General features: G+C 51.6%; 30 non-coding genes across 30 annotated transcripts; 10 read left to right on the forward strand and 20 right to left on the reverse strand.

Annotated features, from left to right (window-relative positions):
* Positions 1 to 134: 134 nt before the first annotated feature.
* Positions 135 to 207, reverse strand: Trnav-cac. The gene has a single exon. It is a non-coding gene; the product is annotated as a tRNA-Val (tRNA).
* Positions 208 to 609: 402 nt separating this feature from the next.
* Trnap-agg lies at positions 610 to 681 on the forward strand. Its single transcript has one exon. It is a non-coding gene; the product is annotated as a tRNA-Pro (tRNA).
* A 194-nt stretch (positions 682 to 875) lies between these two features.
* On the reverse strand, positions 876 to 948 carry Trnav-aac. The gene has a single exon. It is a non-coding gene; the product is annotated as a tRNA-Val (tRNA).
* Positions 949 to 1106: 158 nt separating this feature from the next.
* Positions 1107 to 1179, reverse strand: Trnav-cac. Its single transcript has one exon. It is a non-coding gene; the product is annotated as a tRNA-Val (tRNA).
* Positions 1180 to 1581: 402 nt separating this feature from the next.
* Trnap-agg lies at positions 1582 to 1653 on the forward strand. Its single transcript has one exon. It is a non-coding gene; the product is annotated as a tRNA-Pro (tRNA).
* Positions 1654 to 1847: 194 nt separating this feature from the next.
* Trnav-aac lies at positions 1848 to 1920 on the reverse strand. Its single transcript has one exon. It is a non-coding gene; the product is annotated as a tRNA-Val (tRNA).
* A 158-nt stretch (positions 1921 to 2078) lies between these two features.
* On the reverse strand, positions 2079 to 2151 carry Trnav-cac. Its single transcript has one exon. It is a non-coding gene; the product is annotated as a tRNA-Val (tRNA).
* Positions 2152 to 2553: 402 nt separating this feature from the next.
* Trnap-agg lies at positions 2554 to 2625 on the forward strand. The gene has a single exon. It is a non-coding gene; the product is annotated as a tRNA-Pro (tRNA).
* A 194-nt stretch (positions 2626 to 2819) lies between these two features.
* Trnav-aac lies at positions 2820 to 2892 on the reverse strand. Its single transcript has one exon. It is a non-coding gene; the product is annotated as a tRNA-Val (tRNA).
* A 158-nt stretch (positions 2893 to 3050) lies between these two features.
* Positions 3051 to 3123, reverse strand: Trnav-cac. Its single transcript has one exon. It is a non-coding gene; the product is annotated as a tRNA-Val (tRNA).
* A 402-nt stretch (positions 3124 to 3525) lies between these two features.
* On the forward strand, positions 3526 to 3597 carry Trnap-agg. Its single transcript has one exon. It is a non-coding gene; the product is annotated as a tRNA-Pro (tRNA).
* A 194-nt stretch (positions 3598 to 3791) lies between these two features.
* Trnav-aac lies at positions 3792 to 3864 on the reverse strand. The gene has a single exon. It is a non-coding gene; the product is annotated as a tRNA-Val (tRNA).
* Positions 3865 to 4022: 158 nt separating this feature from the next.
* On the reverse strand, positions 4023 to 4095 carry Trnav-cac. The gene has a single exon. It is a non-coding gene; the product is annotated as a tRNA-Val (tRNA).
* A 402-nt stretch (positions 4096 to 4497) lies between these two features.
* Trnap-agg lies at positions 4498 to 4569 on the forward strand. The gene has a single exon. It is a non-coding gene; the product is annotated as a tRNA-Pro (tRNA).
* A 194-nt stretch (positions 4570 to 4763) lies between these two features.
* Trnav-aac lies at positions 4764 to 4836 on the reverse strand. The gene has a single exon. It is a non-coding gene; the product is annotated as a tRNA-Val (tRNA).
* A 158-nt stretch (positions 4837 to 4994) lies between these two features.
* Positions 4995 to 5067, reverse strand: Trnav-cac. The gene has a single exon. It is a non-coding gene; the product is annotated as a tRNA-Val (tRNA).
* A 402-nt stretch (positions 5068 to 5469) lies between these two features.
* Trnap-agg lies at positions 5470 to 5541 on the forward strand. The gene has a single exon. It is a non-coding gene; the product is annotated as a tRNA-Pro (tRNA).
* A 194-nt stretch (positions 5542 to 5735) lies between these two features.
* Trnav-aac lies at positions 5736 to 5808 on the reverse strand. The gene has a single exon. It is a non-coding gene; the product is annotated as a tRNA-Val (tRNA).
* Positions 5809 to 5966: 158 nt separating this feature from the next.
* On the reverse strand, positions 5967 to 6039 carry Trnav-cac. The gene has a single exon. It is a non-coding gene; the product is annotated as a tRNA-Val (tRNA).
* Positions 6040 to 6441: 402 nt separating this feature from the next.
* Trnap-agg lies at positions 6442 to 6513 on the forward strand. The gene has a single exon. It is a non-coding gene; the product is annotated as a tRNA-Pro (tRNA).
* Positions 6514 to 12255: 5742 nt separating this feature from the next.
* Positions 12256 to 12328, reverse strand: Trnav-cac. The gene has a single exon. It is a non-coding gene; the product is annotated as a tRNA-Val (tRNA).
* Positions 12329 to 12996: 668 nt separating this feature from the next.
* On the reverse strand, positions 12997 to 13069 carry Trnav-aac. The gene has a single exon. It is a non-coding gene; the product is annotated as a tRNA-Val (tRNA).
* A 158-nt stretch (positions 13070 to 13227) lies between these two features.
* Trnav-cac lies at positions 13228 to 13300 on the reverse strand. Its single transcript has one exon. It is a non-coding gene; the product is annotated as a tRNA-Val (tRNA).
* Positions 13301 to 13699: 399 nt separating this feature from the next.
* Positions 13700 to 13771, forward strand: Trnap-agg. The gene has a single exon. It is a non-coding gene; the product is annotated as a tRNA-Pro (tRNA).
* A 194-nt stretch (positions 13772 to 13965) lies between these two features.
* Trnav-aac lies at positions 13966 to 14038 on the reverse strand. The gene has a single exon. It is a non-coding gene; the product is annotated as a tRNA-Val (tRNA).
* A 158-nt stretch (positions 14039 to 14196) lies between these two features.
* On the reverse strand, positions 14197 to 14269 carry Trnav-cac. The gene has a single exon. It is a non-coding gene; the product is annotated as a tRNA-Val (tRNA).
* Positions 14270 to 14668: 399 nt separating this feature from the next.
* On the forward strand, positions 14669 to 14740 carry Trnap-agg. Its single transcript has one exon. It is a non-coding gene; the product is annotated as a tRNA-Pro (tRNA).
* Positions 14741 to 14934: 194 nt separating this feature from the next.
* Positions 14935 to 15007, reverse strand: Trnav-aac. The gene has a single exon. It is a non-coding gene; the product is annotated as a tRNA-Val (tRNA).
* A 158-nt stretch (positions 15008 to 15165) lies between these two features.
* Positions 15166 to 15238, reverse strand: Trnav-cac. Its single transcript has one exon. It is a non-coding gene; the product is annotated as a tRNA-Val (tRNA).
* Positions 15239 to 15637: 399 nt separating this feature from the next.
* Trnap-agg lies at positions 15638 to 15709 on the forward strand. The gene has a single exon. It is a non-coding gene; the product is annotated as a tRNA-Pro (tRNA).
* Positions 15710 to 15876: the final 167 nt, after the last annotated feature.

Here is a 15876-nt window from a genome sequence, read left to right on the forward strand (position 1 = left end):
GACAACTTGTAGTGATGTTGCCATCGTAACTAAAAAATTCAATAAATGTGGTACTTGCAAAACGAAGGGACATGCAGCAGATCCACACACGACGTGGCTCATTGGAGGACAATACGACATAGGCAGGAAAATTCTGTTCCCGCCCGGGATCGAACCGGGGACCTTCTGCGTGTGAAGCAGACGTGATAACCGCTACACTACGGAAACGACGGACCCGGGGAGTCCATTCTTGTTCACTCGAACTTGCCTCAGACTTTCTCTCGTTCGCGAATGCACACACGACAGTTCTTTTGTCAGCCTGGAACCCATCACAGCCGAGGGCTCAAGAAGTCTTCGGGGTGCTCGAGAGGGTGTCTGCCGTAGCACCCCTAACGAGATAGCGGCGTTTCGCGCAGTCCTTATTGCAAGTCATATCAGCAAAAGCAATCACTTTCTCAACAGCAGGCAGTGCGAGCCCAGCGGCAGCTCTACATGAAGGTACCAGTAGCCCAGGAAGGCCGCCGACCGCGGGAATTCGCGCCGGCCCCATCCCGCCAGCGTACACGAGACTTCCAGGGCACCCTGGACGACATCGAGGGACTGGAACAATTGACATTCGCCGTGTCACAGGGCTCGTTGGTCTAGGGGTATGATTCCTGCTTAGGGTGCAGGAGGTCACGGGTTCAAATCCCGGACGAGCCCTAGCGTTTTGTGCAAACTGATCGCACGTCAGTGGCTGAGTCAGCGCAAAAAGCTCGCCGTCAATATCAAATGAATTTCTTATTCGATGTGAGCAATTGACACTCGGGTCCGACGCGTGAAGGCGATTACGAAGGTTTCGGGTACAGATGGTAGCAGATGCATGTTAGTACGTCTTGCTTAAAGTGATGAAAAAGTGTTTCCGCCCGGGATCGAACCGGGGACCTTCTGCGTGTTAGGCAGACGTGATAACCGCTACACCACGGAAACTGCTTGTGTGCACCTTACTTCACAGACAACTTGTAGTGATGTTGCCATCGTAACTAAAAAATTCAATAAATGTGGTACTTGCAAAACGAAGGGACATGCAGCAGATCCACACACGACGTGGCTCATTGGAGGACAATACGACATAGGCAGGAAAATTCTGTTCCCGCCCGGGATCGAACCGGGGACCTTCTGCGTGTGAAGCAGACGTGATAACCGCTACACTACGGAAACGACGGACCCGGGGAGTCCATCCTTGTTCACTCGAACTTGCCTCAGACTTTCTCTCGTTCGCGAATGCACACACGACAGTTCTTTTGTCAGCCTGGAACCCATCACAGCCGAGGGCTCAAGAAGTCTTCGGGGTGCTCGAGAGGGTGTCTGCCGTAGCACCCCTAACGAGATAGCGGCGTTTCGCGCAGTCCTTATTGCAAGTCATATCAGCAAAAGCAATCACTTTCTCAACAGCAGGCAGTGCGAGCCCAGCGGCAGCTCTACATGAAGGTACCAGTAGCCCAGGAAGGCCGCCGACCGCGGGATTTCGCGCCGGCCCCATCCCGCCAGCGTACACGAGACTTCCAGGGCACCCTGGACGACATCGAGGGACTGGAATAATTGACATTCGCCGTGTCACAGGGCTCGTTGGTCTAGGGGTATGATTCCTGCTTAGGGTGCAGGAGGTCACGGGTTCAAATCCCGGACGAGCCCTAGCGTTTTGTGCAAACTGATCGCACGTCAGTGGCTGAGTCAGCGCAAAAAGCTCGCCGTCAATATCAAATGAATTTCTTATTCGATGTGAGCAATTGACACTCGGGTCCGACGCGTGAAGGCGATTACGAAGGTTTCGGGTACAGATGGTAGCAGATGCATGTTAGTACGTCTTGCTTAAAGTGATGAAAAAGTGTTTCCGCCCGGGATCGAACCGGGGACCTTCTGCGTGTTAGGCTGACGTGATAACCGCTACACCACGGAAACTGGTTGTGTGCACCTTACTTCACAGACAACTTGTAGTGATGTTGCCATCGTAACTAAAAAATTCAATAAATGTGGTACTTGCAAAACGAAGGGACATGCAGCAGATCCACACACGACGTGGCTCATTGGAGGACAATACGACATAGGCAGGAAAATTCTGTTCCCGCCCGGGATCGAACCGGGGACCTTCTGCGTGTGAAGCAGACGTGATAACCGCTACACTACGGAAACGACGGACCCGGGGAGTCCATTCTTGTTCACTCGAACTTGCCTCAGACTTTCTCTCGTTCGCGAATGCACACACGACAGTTCTTTTGTCAGCCTGGAACCCATCACAGCCGAGGGCTCAAGAAGTCTTCGGGGTGCTCGAGAGGGTGTCTGCCGTAGCACCCCTAACGAGATAGCGGCGTTTCGCGCAGTCCTTATTGCAAGTCATATCAGCAAAAGCAATCACTTTCTCAACAGCAGGCAGTGCGAGCCCAGCGGCAGCTCTACATGAAGGTACCAGTAGCCCAGGAAGGCCGCCGACCGCGGGAATTCGCGCCGGCCCCATCCCGCCAGCGTACACGAGACTTCCAGGGCACCCTGGACGACATCGAGGGACTGGAACAATTGACATTCGCCGTGTCACAGGGCTCGTTGGTCTAGGGGTATGATTCCTGCTTAGGGTGCAGGAGGTCACGGGTTCAAATCCCGGACGAGCCCTAGCGTTTTGTGCAAACTGATCGCACGTCAGTGGCTGAGTCAGCGCAAAAAGCTCGCCGTCAATATCAAATGAATTTCTTATTCGATGTGAGCAATTGACACTCGGGTCCGACGCGTGAAGGCGATTACGAAGGTTTCGGGTACAGATGGTAGCAGATGCATGTTAGTACGTCTTGCTTAAAGTGATGAAAAAGTGTTTCCGCCCGGGATCGAACCGGGGACCTTCTGCGTGTTAGGCAGACGTGATAACCGCTACACCACGGAAACTGCTTGTGTGCACCTTACTTCACAGACAACTTGTAGTGATGTTGCCATCGTAACTAAAAAATTCAATAAATGTGGTACTTGCAAAACGAAGGGACATGCAGCAGATCCACACACGACGTGGCTCATTGGAGGACAATACGACATAGGCAGGAAAATTCTGTTCCCGCCCGGGATCGAACCGGGGACCTTCTGCGTGTGAAGCAGACGTGATAACCGCTACACTACGGAAACGACGGACCCGGGGAGTCCATCCTTGTTCACTCGAACTTGCCTCAGACTTTCTCTCGTTCGCGAATGCACACACGACAGTTCTTTTGTCAGCCTGGAACCCATCACAGCCGAGGGCTCAAGAAGTCTTCGGGGTGCTCGAGAGGGTGTCTGCCGTAGCACCCCTAACGAGATAGCGGCGTTTCGCGCAGTCGTTATTGCAAGTCATATCAGCAAAAGCAATCACTTTCTCAACAGCAGGCAGTGCGAGCCCAGCGGCAGCTCTACATGAAGGTACCAGTAGCCCAGGAAGGCCGCCGACCGCGGGAATTCGCGCCGGCCCCATCCCGCCAGCGTACACGAGACTTCCAGGGCACCCTGGACGACATCGAGGGACTGGAACAATTGACATTCGCCGTGTCACAGGGCTCGTTGGTCTAGGGGTATGATTCCTGCTTAGGGTGCAGGAGGTCACGGGTTCAAATCCCGGACGAGCCCTAGCGTTTTGTGCAAACTGATCGCACGTCAGTGGCTGAGTCAGCGCAAAAAGCTCGCCGTCAATATCAAATGAATTTCTTATTCGATGTGAGCAATTGACACTCGGGTCCGACGCGTGAAGGCGATTACGAAGGTTTCGGGTACAGATGGTAGCAGATGCATGTTAGTACGTCTTGCTTAAAGTGATGAAAAAGTGTTTCCGCCCGGGATCGAACCGGGGACCTTCTGCGTGTTAGGCAGACGTGATAACCGCTACACCACGGAAACTGCTTGTGTGCACCTTACTTCACAGACAACTTGTAGTGATGTTGCCATCGTAACTAAAAAATTCAATAAATGTGGTACTTGCAAAACGAAGGGACATGCAGCAGATCCACACACGACGTGGCTCATTGGAGGACAATACGACATAGGCAGGAAAATTCTGTTCCCGCCCGGGATCGAACCGGGGACCTTCTGCGTGTGAAGCAGACGTGATAACCGCTACACTACGGAAACGACGGACCCGGGGAGTCCATCCTTGTTCACTCGAACTTGCCTCAGACTTTCTCTCGTTCGCGAATGCACACACGACAGTTCTTTTGTCAGCCTGGAACCCATCACAGCCGAGGGCTCAAGAAGTCTTCGGGGTGCTCGAGAGGGTGTCTGCCGTAGCACCCCTAACGAGATAGCGGCGTTTCGCGCAGTCCTTATTGCAAGTCATATCAGCAAAAGCAATCACTTTCTCAACAGCAGGCAGTGCGAGCCCAGCGGCAGCTCTACATGAAGGTACCAGTAGCCCAGGAAGGCCGCCGACCGCGGGATTTCGCGCCGGCCCCATCCCGCCAGCGTACACGAGACTTCCAGGGCACCCTGGACGACATCGAGGGACTGGAATAATTGACATTCGCCGTGTCACAGGGCTCGTTGGTCTAGGGGTATGATTCCTGCTTAGGGTGCAGGAGGTCACGGGTTCAAATCCCGGACGAGCCCTAGCGTTTTGTGCAAACTGATCGCACGTCAGTGGCTGAGTCAGCGCAAAAAGCTCGCCGTCAATATCAAATGAATTTCTTATTCGATGTGAGCAATTGACACTCGGGTCCGACGCGTGAAGGCGATTACGAAGGTTTCGGGTACAGATGGTAGCAGATGCATGTTAGTACGTCTTGCTTAAAGTGATGAAAAAGTGTTTCCGCCCGGGATCGAACCGGGGACCTTCTGCGTGTTAGGCTGACGTGATAACCGCTACACCACGGAAACTGGTTGTGTGCACCTTACTTCACAGACAACTTGTAGTGATGTTGCCATCGTAACTAAAAAATTCAATAAATGTGGTACTTGCAAAACGAAGGGACATGCAGCAGATCCACACACGACGTGGCTCATTGGAGGACAATACGACATAGGCAGGAAAATTCTGTTCCCGCCCGGGATCGAACCGGGGACCTTCTGCGTGTGAAGCAGACGTGATAACCGCTACACTACGGAAACGACGGACCCGGGGAGTCCATTCTTGTTCACTCGAACTTGCCTCAGACTTTCTCTCGTTCGCGAATGCACACACGACAGTTCTTTTGTCAGCCTGGAACCCATCACAGCCGAGGGCTCAAGAAGTCTTCGGGGTGCTCGAGAGGGTGTCTGCCGTAGCACCCCTAACGAGATAGCGGCGTTTCGCGCAGTCCTTATTGCAAGTCATATCAGCAAAAGCAATCACTTTCTCAACAGCAGGCAGTGCGAGCCCAGCGGCAGCTCTACATGAAGGTACCAGTAGCCCAGGAAGGCCGCCGACCGCGGGAATTCGCGCCGGCCCCATCCCGCCAGCGTACACGAGACTTCCAGGGCACCCTGGACGACATCGAGGGACTGGAATAATTGACATTCGCCGTGTCACAGGGCTCGTTGGTCTAGGGGTATGATTCCTGCTTAGGGTGCAGGAGGTCACGGGTTCAAATCCCGGACGAGCCCTAGCGTTTTGTGCAAACTGATCGCACGTCAGTGGCTGAGTCAGCGCAAAAAGCTCGCCGTCAATATCAAATGAATTTCTTATTCGATGTGAGCAATTGACACTCGGGTCCGACGCGTGAAGGCGATTACGAAGGTTTCGGGTACAGATGGTAGCAGATGCATGTTAGTACGTCTTGCTTAAAGTGATGAAAAAGTGTTTCCGCCCGGGATCGAACCGGGGACCTTCTGCGTGTTAGGCAGACGTGATAACCGCTACACCACGGAAACTGCTTGTGTGCACCTTACTTCACAGACAACTTGTAGTGATGTTGCCATCGTAACTAAAAAATTCAATAAATGTGGTACTTGCAAAACGAAGGGACATGCAGCAGATCCACACACGACGTGGCTCATTGGAGGACAATACGACATAGGCAGGAAAATTCTGTTCCCGCCCGGGATCGAACCGGGGACCTTCTGCGTGTGAAGCAGACGTGATAACCGCTACACTACGGAAACGACGGACCCGGGGAGTCCATCCTTGTTCACTCGAACTTGCCTCAGACTTTCTCTCGTTCGCGAATGCACACACGACAGTTCTTTTGTCAGCCTGGAACCCATCACAGCCGAGGGCTCAAGAAGTCTTCGGGGTGCTCGAGAGGGTGTCTGCCGTAGCACCCCTAACGAGATAGCGGCGTTTCGCGCAGTCGTTATTGCAAGTCATATCAGCAAAAGCAATCACTTTCTCAACAGCAGGCAGTGCGAGCCCAGCGGCAGCTCTACATGAAGGTACCAGTAGCCCAGGAAGGCCGCCGACCGCGGGAATTCGCGCCGGCCCCATCCCGCCAGCGTACACGAGACTTCCAGGGCACCCTGGACGACATCGAGGGACTGGAATAATTGACATTCGCCGTGTCACAGGGCTCGTTGGTCTAGGGGTATGATTCCTGCTTAGGGTGCAGGAGGTCACGGGTTCAAATCCCGGACGAGCCCTAGCGTTTTGTGCTAACTGATCGCACGTCAGTGGCTGAGTCAGCGCAAAAAGCTCGCCGTCAATATCAAATGAATTTCTTATTCGATGTGAGCAATTGACACTCGGGTCCGACGCGTGAAGGCGATTACGAAGGTTTCGGGTACAGATGGTAGCAGATGCATGTTAGTACGTCTTGCTTAAAGTGATGAAAAAGTGTTTCCGCCCGGGATCGAACCGGGGACCTTCTGCGTGGTTTTTTTTTTTTTTTTTTTTTTTTTTTTTTTTTTTTTTTTTTTTTTTTTATTTTCGCCTGGACGGGGGCTTGAACCCGGGACCCTTTGGTTGAAGGTCTAGCGCTCTACTGACTCTTTTTTTTTTTTTTTTTACAGTACTGAAATTAAAATCCTAAAACATGACTATATAATGCAGACTGCTGACTGAAATAAAGATTAAAACACGAAAACTTCAGTCCTGGTGTAGAGAAGATACATATATAAAGGCGGCAAATCCAGAAACAGTGTAAAAGAAAATGGCTCACACAGGTGACCTTAGCCAACACCCTCTCTTTCAAATGTCAGGCTAAGCATATTGGCAAAATCATCTCGGAGGCCTGGCAATCGCAAGCGCTGCCAGTAAGCAGTAAGCATGTACTGCCGAAACGCTAGGTGTCCATCCTCTTCATGACAACTGTTGACAAAATGTACGAAATGGCCAATCAACCACATTACGGTATGGAGCTTCGTCCGCGGAAAAAAGGAAGAATCGGGCCGGACGATGATGTCAATAGTATAAGCGGCTTCAGCAGACCTAGTGACAAAAGCAAGTTGTTTCCTGAGCCAACGCCAATTAGCAAGGTGCCCACAGCAGGTGAATCGATGTTCAAGGGTATCCAGGAGACCACACCGAGTACAGGTGTCCGTGTCAGAAAGACCAAAACGGTGCAGTCGTACATTGGTGGGAACCAAATTATTTATTACCCTATACCACGTGGACGCCACGGCCATAGAGTGGATCGGCAGACTAACGTTCTTCCAGACGTTCCTCCAGGACACAGATGGAGACGCCAGTTCTATTGGATTGGGACCGGCCAGCCCCTCCCAGCGGGCAATCAAGCCCTTGGTCGTTGGCACCGGTCGCCGCAAGAAGACGTCACCGAGGTAACTCACCGCAATGTAAAATTCCCGAATGTGTTTCAACTTAAAATTTAGGCGTCCGACATCGACAGGTGGAGCAAGGCTCTCCGGACGCACAACAGTAAAAAGCCTGGATGTAATTGAAGTCACTTCTTGCGTAACAATTAGAGTCGTTCGGCGGACGTACAAAGCAGACGCCTTGCGAGTAATGTCAGAGAGGCCCAAGCCTCCGGAGAGACGCGGTTTCGTCATTACCTCGTAACGTAACTTGAATAGATGGCCCTTCCATATAAACCTGCTAGACAATTGGCGCAACCTTTTCGCCACCATCATGGGAAGTGGGAACAGCTGAGCAACATAATAAGCTTTACATAGGACGTAGGTGTCTAAAATTCTGACTTTTTGCAAAATGGTAGCAGAGCGCTGCTCATGGACCATCAGAGCCCCCTGTATCTTCTCGGTGACAGATTTCCAATTGAGAGCCGCCATTTTTAGAGGACACCGATCAATGATAATCCCCAAGGACGTATGGCGATCGACAAAAGTGGCCCAAGGGACGTCAGCATCGCGAAATCCTCGAATATCAAGGAACTTACATTTACCCTGATTGAGACGCGCTCCAGAGACACGACAGTATGCATCAACCGCCCCTTTCAACAACGGGATATCATCACGTTGACGGAGGAGAACAACGACATCATCCGCATATGCCTTAACAGAGAGCTTCCCACCAGAGAGGGACATACCCTGAAGCTTGAGAGCAATAGTCCGAAGCAGCGGTTCCAGGGACAATACGAATAAAGACATAGAGAGCGGACTACCCTGAGGCACTCCGCGGCGGATAGCAATGGGCGGCGTCAGCTGCCCATTGACTGACACCCGAGCTGTTATTCCCCTATACAAATTGCCAAGAACACCACGTGATGAAGCGTTAAAACCTATTGTACCTAAAACACGATCTAAAAACACATGACTGACGTGATCAAAAGCCTTATAAAAATCAAGGAAGGCAAAGGCACAATGTACGTTTGTAACCGCCGCAACCGAGACAACATCCCGATATTCGGCTACTGGTGTCAGAATAGATCTATCATGAAAACAACATTGATATGCACCAATCACACCCCGAAGCAGAGAAGACAACCGGCTATTGAGCGCTCTAGCAGCTGTCTTATAGTCAAAATTCAGCAATGTGAGCGGACGAAGATTGGCAGCAGATAAACGACCAGAGGACTTCGGGATTAAAACAATTTTCCCTGCTTTAAAATCGGCAGGCACATCCATCCCCCTGACAATCTCATTTAAAATCTGCGTAAAAATGCCACCCAAAAGAGGCCAAAAACGGAGATAAAATTCTTTAGGCAGGCCGTCTGGACCCGGCGATTTACTGGACGGAGAGCGAGCAATAAAATCGAAAACATCATCTACCTGGAACTCCCGGAGAAATTCGCCGTTCGCGTCAGGCGCGATCGTCGCAGTTAGATCCCCAAAGACATCATCCGAAAGAGACTCACCAGAATCATCGGCAGAATATAGACTAGTGTAATACTGATGAAGAGCACGAACCATTTCCTCCTGTGCAATAAGCTGTCGCCCATCATCCACCGTAAGAGAAGAGATGAAGGAGCGACGACGACGAGTCTGATGCCGTAGCAGGTGGTACAAGGATGTCAGTTCACCTTCAACAAGAGAGTGAGGTTTCGACTTAACTCGCAGACCATCCATCTGTCGTCGTTTAAGGCTCAAGAGCTTGGCTTTAATACGACGAACATCATGGATCCGCAGAGGAGAGGTACCCGCCGCGTCATATAGTTCACGCAGGACAGAGTAGTAATATTCATACGTGTTCTTAAAATCACGCGTCCTAGCAGCACAGTAGAAAATCAAAGTCTGACGAATCTTGGGCTTGGCAAACGCAGTCCACCAAACCAGCAAGGAGGGGTATCGCGGGACAGAGCGAAGACATCGCTCCCACACGCCACTTATAACATCATCCATAGCACTGTCGGCAAGGTGGGAAACATTTAACATCCACTGGGAACGATAAAGTTTTGCAGGTTGGCGACTAAGATTTACAGTTGCAGTAAAAGCACAATGGTCAGAAAAACTAGTAGGAATAACATCGACAGAAAGAATTTTATCACATAAAAAATCAGATAAATAGAATCTGTCGAGTCTACTGCATGAGGACGCGGTAAAAAACGTATATTTCACCAGGGTTGGATATTTGTGTTCCCAAACATCACGCAGATGCATCGTACGAACTAAGTCATGTAAATCACGGCAATAATTAAAATTGGGGGACTGGTCTGCAGGGCGTAAAACACAATTAAAATCGCCTCCGAGCAGGAGACTCCGAGGACTCTGGCGCAAAAGATAAATAAGCTCTTCTTTATAAAAGCGCGATCGAGCCACAGTGTGACCCGAACCAGAGGGGGCATACAAAACAACGAGGCGGAGATCAAAAAGACGACAACCAATCCCACGGCCAGAGTCAAGGAATTCAATGTCAGTAATAGGAATGCCCTCTCGAAAGAAAAGAGCAGTTCCTGTTGAATATTCCGGCGCGACATTAAAAACAGTTTGAAATCCAGGTAGAGAGAGATCAGAAAACAACACTTCCTGCAAAAACACTACGTCCGCACAGGCGTCGTAAATAAACTGCCGCAAAGAGGCAATGCGAACGTCGGACTCAATACGGTTAACATTTAAGGTAAGAAAGGTGTATGCTTGAACCATAGAGAGAAAAGCGAGAAAACAAATCACCTACACCGACGCACCAGCGTCACAGTCCATAGCAGGGGTGACAGAGGCATCCGAGGGAGGGGGACTGCTACCCCGTTCCGCGGATCCCTTACGTTTCGGTTTTTTACGAACAGCATTAACGTTCGGCTGAACGCGTAACTTGCGTCGGCTGACGGGCAAGGAAACTTCAGCCGCCGGTGACGTAGGAGGGTCAAGTTCTGTATCCGACACCACCCGCGCCGGTCCACATGCGGGATCCGGGGTCGCGGGGGAAACATCCGACAAAACGGAATGGTCAACACCTGCACTAGCTTCCGGCAAACATGGACTGCACGGAGGCGAAACGTGAGCAGGAAGGTCCGAGGCCGCAGAGTTGGAAGGAAGCGGAGCAGCTCCGCTGGCAGAGGTATGGGGCAGCGAAGCAGGAAGTTGTCGCGGCTCCACTTGTTGTGACATCGAAGTCGGTTCGGAAGACGGCGCCAACAGGCCCGACCGACGACCCGACTCGAGAGAAGCTGCGTCGGAGGCCGGAGGGGCGCCAGCAGCCGCCACCGGAACCGCTACCTCAGGAGGGCAGGGAGCAGCTACAGTACACAGTGGCTCGGAGGATGCCGGTCGCTCGGACTGGGGCATCTCAGGGAGATCCTCATCCGTACTATTTCCATCGTGTGGGCGACGCCTCTTATTATTCAAAAGTGGCACACCCACCTGAGGGACAGACGGAACAACATCAGATTTAGCACGCAAAGGAGGAAATTCTGTATCAGGGGTGCGCAAAACCTGTGGAGGGGCGCTACTACCACTGGACTGTGCTACACCAAGAGCAGAACCACCTGCAACGAGGTCAGCGACCGTTAACTTGCGACGCTGTTCGAGAGAATTTTTTAAAACAAAAACTCTCCGCGGACAGTCGGTACGCACGTGACCACTTTCATTGCACAAAAAACAGGTGCCCACCTGACCACTATATGTTACATGGACACGATATCCACCGATCTGCAGGTGAGATGGAATATTCTGCTTAACGTGCATTTCGACTGAACGAATACCACTGTAACATTGCAGGCGATGTTGGCTTGACCAGCGTTCAAGGCGAATGCTCTTTACATCACCATACTTCTGTAGACCCTCCTTAAGATAGACATTATCCACCTCCGGTGGAAGGTTGTAAACACGAACATTGGTATACGTGATGGAAGCATTGGAAAGCAGCACGGTACTTACAGAATCATCCCGATGCCGAAAGAGAACTTGATGACCATATTTAGAAAGAATTTTATCAACCTGAAGTGGGTCCATAAACTTAACAAAGAAAACATACAGTTCGGTATCAAAATAAGCAGTGTGCACCTGATCCGAATGAACACCAAAGGTATCTACCAACCAATCATGAATCTCAAGAGAACTAGGTTGCACATGGCGGGTTGACTTGTCAAAAGCAAAACTAACTGTAGCCTGACGAGGAATAACCTGGGACGACATTTTCAAAATATGCGGTCGAAACCGCTACACAAAAAACACTGAAATAAGGACAGAAAGTAACACAAGGTACGAAACAACGACGGAGAAACACTCACAGAAGTTGCAACACAACACGTAAACAAAAACGATAGTCCACTATACGTAACGCTACGGCGGAGCGGAAGACTAGGCACGTCCACACTGCACGGCGTCTAAAGCGGAACTGCTTGTTAGGCAGACGTGATAACCGCTACACCACGGAAGCTGGTTGTGTGCACCTTACTTCACAGACAACTTGTAGTGATGTTGCCATCGTAACTAAAAAATTCAATAAATGTGGTACTTGCAAAACGAAGGGACATGCAGCAGATCCACACACGACGTGGCTCATTGGAGGACAATACGACATAGGCAGGAAAATTCTGTTCCCGCCCGGGATCGAACCGGGGACCTTCTGCGTGTGAAGCACACGTGATAACCGCTACACTACGGAAACGACGGACCCGGGGAGTCCATCCTTGTTCACTCGAACTTGCCTCAGACTTTCTCTCGTTCGCGAATGCACACACGACAGTTCTTTTGTCAGCCTGGAACCCATCACAGCCGAGGGCTCAAGAAGTCTTCGGGGTGCTTGAGAGGGTGTCTGCCGTAGCACCCCTAACGAGATAGCGGCGTTTCGCGCAGTCGTTATTGCAAGTCATATCAGCAAAAGCAATCACTTTCTCAACAGCAGGCAGTGCGAGCCCAGCGGCAGCTCTACATGAAGGTACCAGTAGCCCAGGAAGGCCGCCGACCGCGGGAATTCGCGCCGGCCCCATCCCGCCAGCGTACACGAGACTTCCAGGGCACCCTGGACGACATCGAGGGACTGGAATAATAGACATTCGCCGTGTCACAGGGCTCGTTGGTGTAGGGGTATGATTCCTGCTTAGGGTGCAGGAGGTCACGGGTTCAAATCCCGGACGAGCCCTAGCGTTTTGTGCAAACTGATCGCACGTCAGTGGCTGAGTCAGCGCAAAAAGCTCGCCGTCAATATCAAATGAATTTCTTATTCGATGTGAGCAATTGACACTCGGGTCCGACGCGTGAAGGCGATTACGAAGGTTTCGGGTACAGATGGTAGCAGATGCATGTTAGTACGTCTTGCTTAAAGTGATGAAAAAGTGTTTCCGCCCGGGATCGAACCGGGGACCTTCTGCGTGTTAGGCAGACGTGATAACCGCTACACCACGGAAACTGGTTGTGTGCACCTTACTTCACAGACAACTTGTAGTGATGTTGCCATCGTAACTAAAAAATTCAATAAATGTGGTACTTGCAAAACGAAGGGACATGCAGCAGATCCACACACGACGTGGCTCATTGGAGGACAATACGACATAGGCAGGAAAATTCTGTTCCCGCCCGGGATCGAACCGGGGACCTTCTGCGTGTGAAGCAGACGTGATAACCGCTACACTACGGAAACGACGGACCCGGGGAGTCCATCCTTGTTCACTCGAACTTGCCTCAGACTTTCTCTCGTTCGCGAATGCACACAAGACAGTTCTTTTGTCAGCCTGGAACCCATCACAGCCGAGGGCTCAAGAAGTCTTCGGGGTGCTCGAGAGGGTGTCTGCCGTAGCACCCCTAACGAGATACCGGCGTTTCGCGCAGTCGTTATTGCAAGTCATATCAGCAAAAGCAATCACTTTCTCAACAGCAGGCAGTGCGAGCCCAGCGGCAGCTCTACATGAAGGTACCAGTAGCCCAGGAAGGCCGCCGACCGCGGGAATTCGCGCCGGCCCCATCCCGCCAGCGTACACGAGACTTCCAGGGCACCCAGGACTTCGATGGACTGGAATAATTGGCAATCGCCGTGTCACAGGGCTCGTTGGTGTAGGGGTATGATTCCTGCTTAGGGTGCAGGAGGTCCCGGGTTCAAATCCCGGACGAGCCCTAGCGTTTTGTGCAAACTGATCGCACGTCAGTGGCTGAGTCAGCGCAAAAAGCTCGCCGTCAATATCAAATGAATTTCTTATTCGATGTGAGCAATTGACACTCGGGTCCGACGCGTGAAGGCGATTACGAAGGTTTCGGGTACAGATGGTAGCAGATGCATGTTAGTACGTCTTGCTTAAAGTGATGAAAAAGTGTTTCCGCCCGGGATCGAACCGGGGACCTTCTGCGTGTTAGGCTGACGTGATAACCGCTACACCACGGAAACTGCTTGTGTGCACCTTACTTCACAGACAACTTGTAGTGATGTTGCCATCGTAACTAAAAAATTCAATAAATGTGGTACTTGCAAAACGAAGGGACATGCAGCAGATCCACACACGACGTGGCTCATTGGAGGACAATACGACATAGGCAGGAAAATTCTATTCCCGCCCGGGATCGAACCGGGGACCTTCTGCGTGTGAAGCAGACGTGATAACCGCTACACTACGGAAACGACGGACCCGGGGAGTCCATTCTTGTTCACTCGAACTTGCCTCAGACTTTCTCTCGTTCGCGAATGCACACACGACAGTTCTTTTGTCAGCCTGGAACCCATCACAGCCGAGGGCTCAAGAAGTCTTCGGGGTGCTCGAGAGGGTGTCTGCCGTATCACCCCTAACGAGATAGCGGCGTTTCGCGCAGTCCTTATTGCAAGTCATATCAGCAAAAGCATTCACTTTCTCAACAGCAGGCAGTGCGAGCCCAGCGGCAGCTCTACATGAAGGTACCAGTAGCCCAGGAAGGCCGCCGACCGCGGGAATTCGCGCCGGCCCCATCCCGCCAGCGTACACGAGACTTCCAGGGCACCCAGGACATCGATGGACTGGAATAATTGGCATTCGCCGTGTCACAGGGCTCGTTGGTGTAGGGGTATGATTCCTGCTTAGGGTGCAGGAGGTCCCGGGTTCAAATCCCGGACGAGCCCTAGCGTTTTGTGCAAACTGATCGCACGTCAGTGGCTGAGTCAGCGCAAAAAGCTCGCCGTCAATATCAAATGAATTTCTTATTCGATGTGAGCAATTGACACTCGGGTCCGACGCGTGAAGGCGATTACGAAGGTTTCGGGTACAGATGGTAGCAGATGCATGTTAGTACGTCTTGCTTAAAGTGATGAAAAAGTGTTTCCGCCCGGGATCGAACCGGGGACCTTCTGCGTGTTAGGCAGACGTGATAACCGCTACACCACGGAAACTGGTTGTGTGCACCTTACTTCACAGACAACTTGTAGTGATGTTGCCATCGTAACTAAAAAATTCAATAAATGTGGTACTTGCAAAACGAAGGGACATGCAGCAGATCCACACACGACGTGGCTCATTGGAGGACAATACGACATAGGCAGGAAAATTCTGTTCCCGCCCGGGATCGAACCGGGGACCTTCTGCGTGTGAAGCAGACGTGATAACCGCTACACTACGGAAACGACGGACCCGGGGAGTCCATCCTTGTTCACTCGAACTTGCCTCAGACTTTCTCTCGTTCGCGAATGCACACAAGACAGTTCTTTTGTCAGCCTGGAACCCATCACAGCCGAGGGCTCAAGAAGTCTTCGGGGTGCTCGAGAGGGTGTCTGCCGTAGCACCCCTAACGAGATACCGGCGTTTCGCGCAGTCGTTATTGCAAGTCATATCAGCAAAAGCAATCACTTTCTCAACAGCAGGCAGTGCGAGCCCAGCGGCAGCTCTACATGAAGGTACCAGTAGCCCAGGAAGGCCGCCGACCGCGGGAATTCGCGCCGGCCCCATCCCGCCAGCGTACACGAGACTTCCAGGGCACCCAGGACTTCGATGGACTGGAATAATTGGCAATCGCCGTGTCACAGGGCTCGTTGGTGTAGGGGTATGATTCCTGCTTAGGGTGCAGGAGGTCCCGGGTTCAAATCCCGGACGAGCCCTAGCGTTTTGTGCAAACTGATCGCACGTCAGTGGCTGAGTCAGCGCAAAAAGCTCGCCGTCAATATCAAATGAATTTCTTATTCGATGTGAGCAATTGACACTCGGGTCCGACGCGTGAAGGCGATTACGAAGGTTTCGGGTACAGATGGTAGCAGATGCATGTTAG

The sequence above is a fragment of the Schistocerca piceifrons genome, chromosome 2 (genome assembly GCF_021461385.2).
Source record: "Schistocerca piceifrons isolate TAMUIC-IGC-003096 chromosome 2, iqSchPice1.1, whole genome shotgun sequence".
Classification (NCBI taxonomy): Eukaryota; Metazoa; Arthropoda; class Insecta; order Orthoptera; family Acrididae; genus Schistocerca; species Schistocerca piceifrons.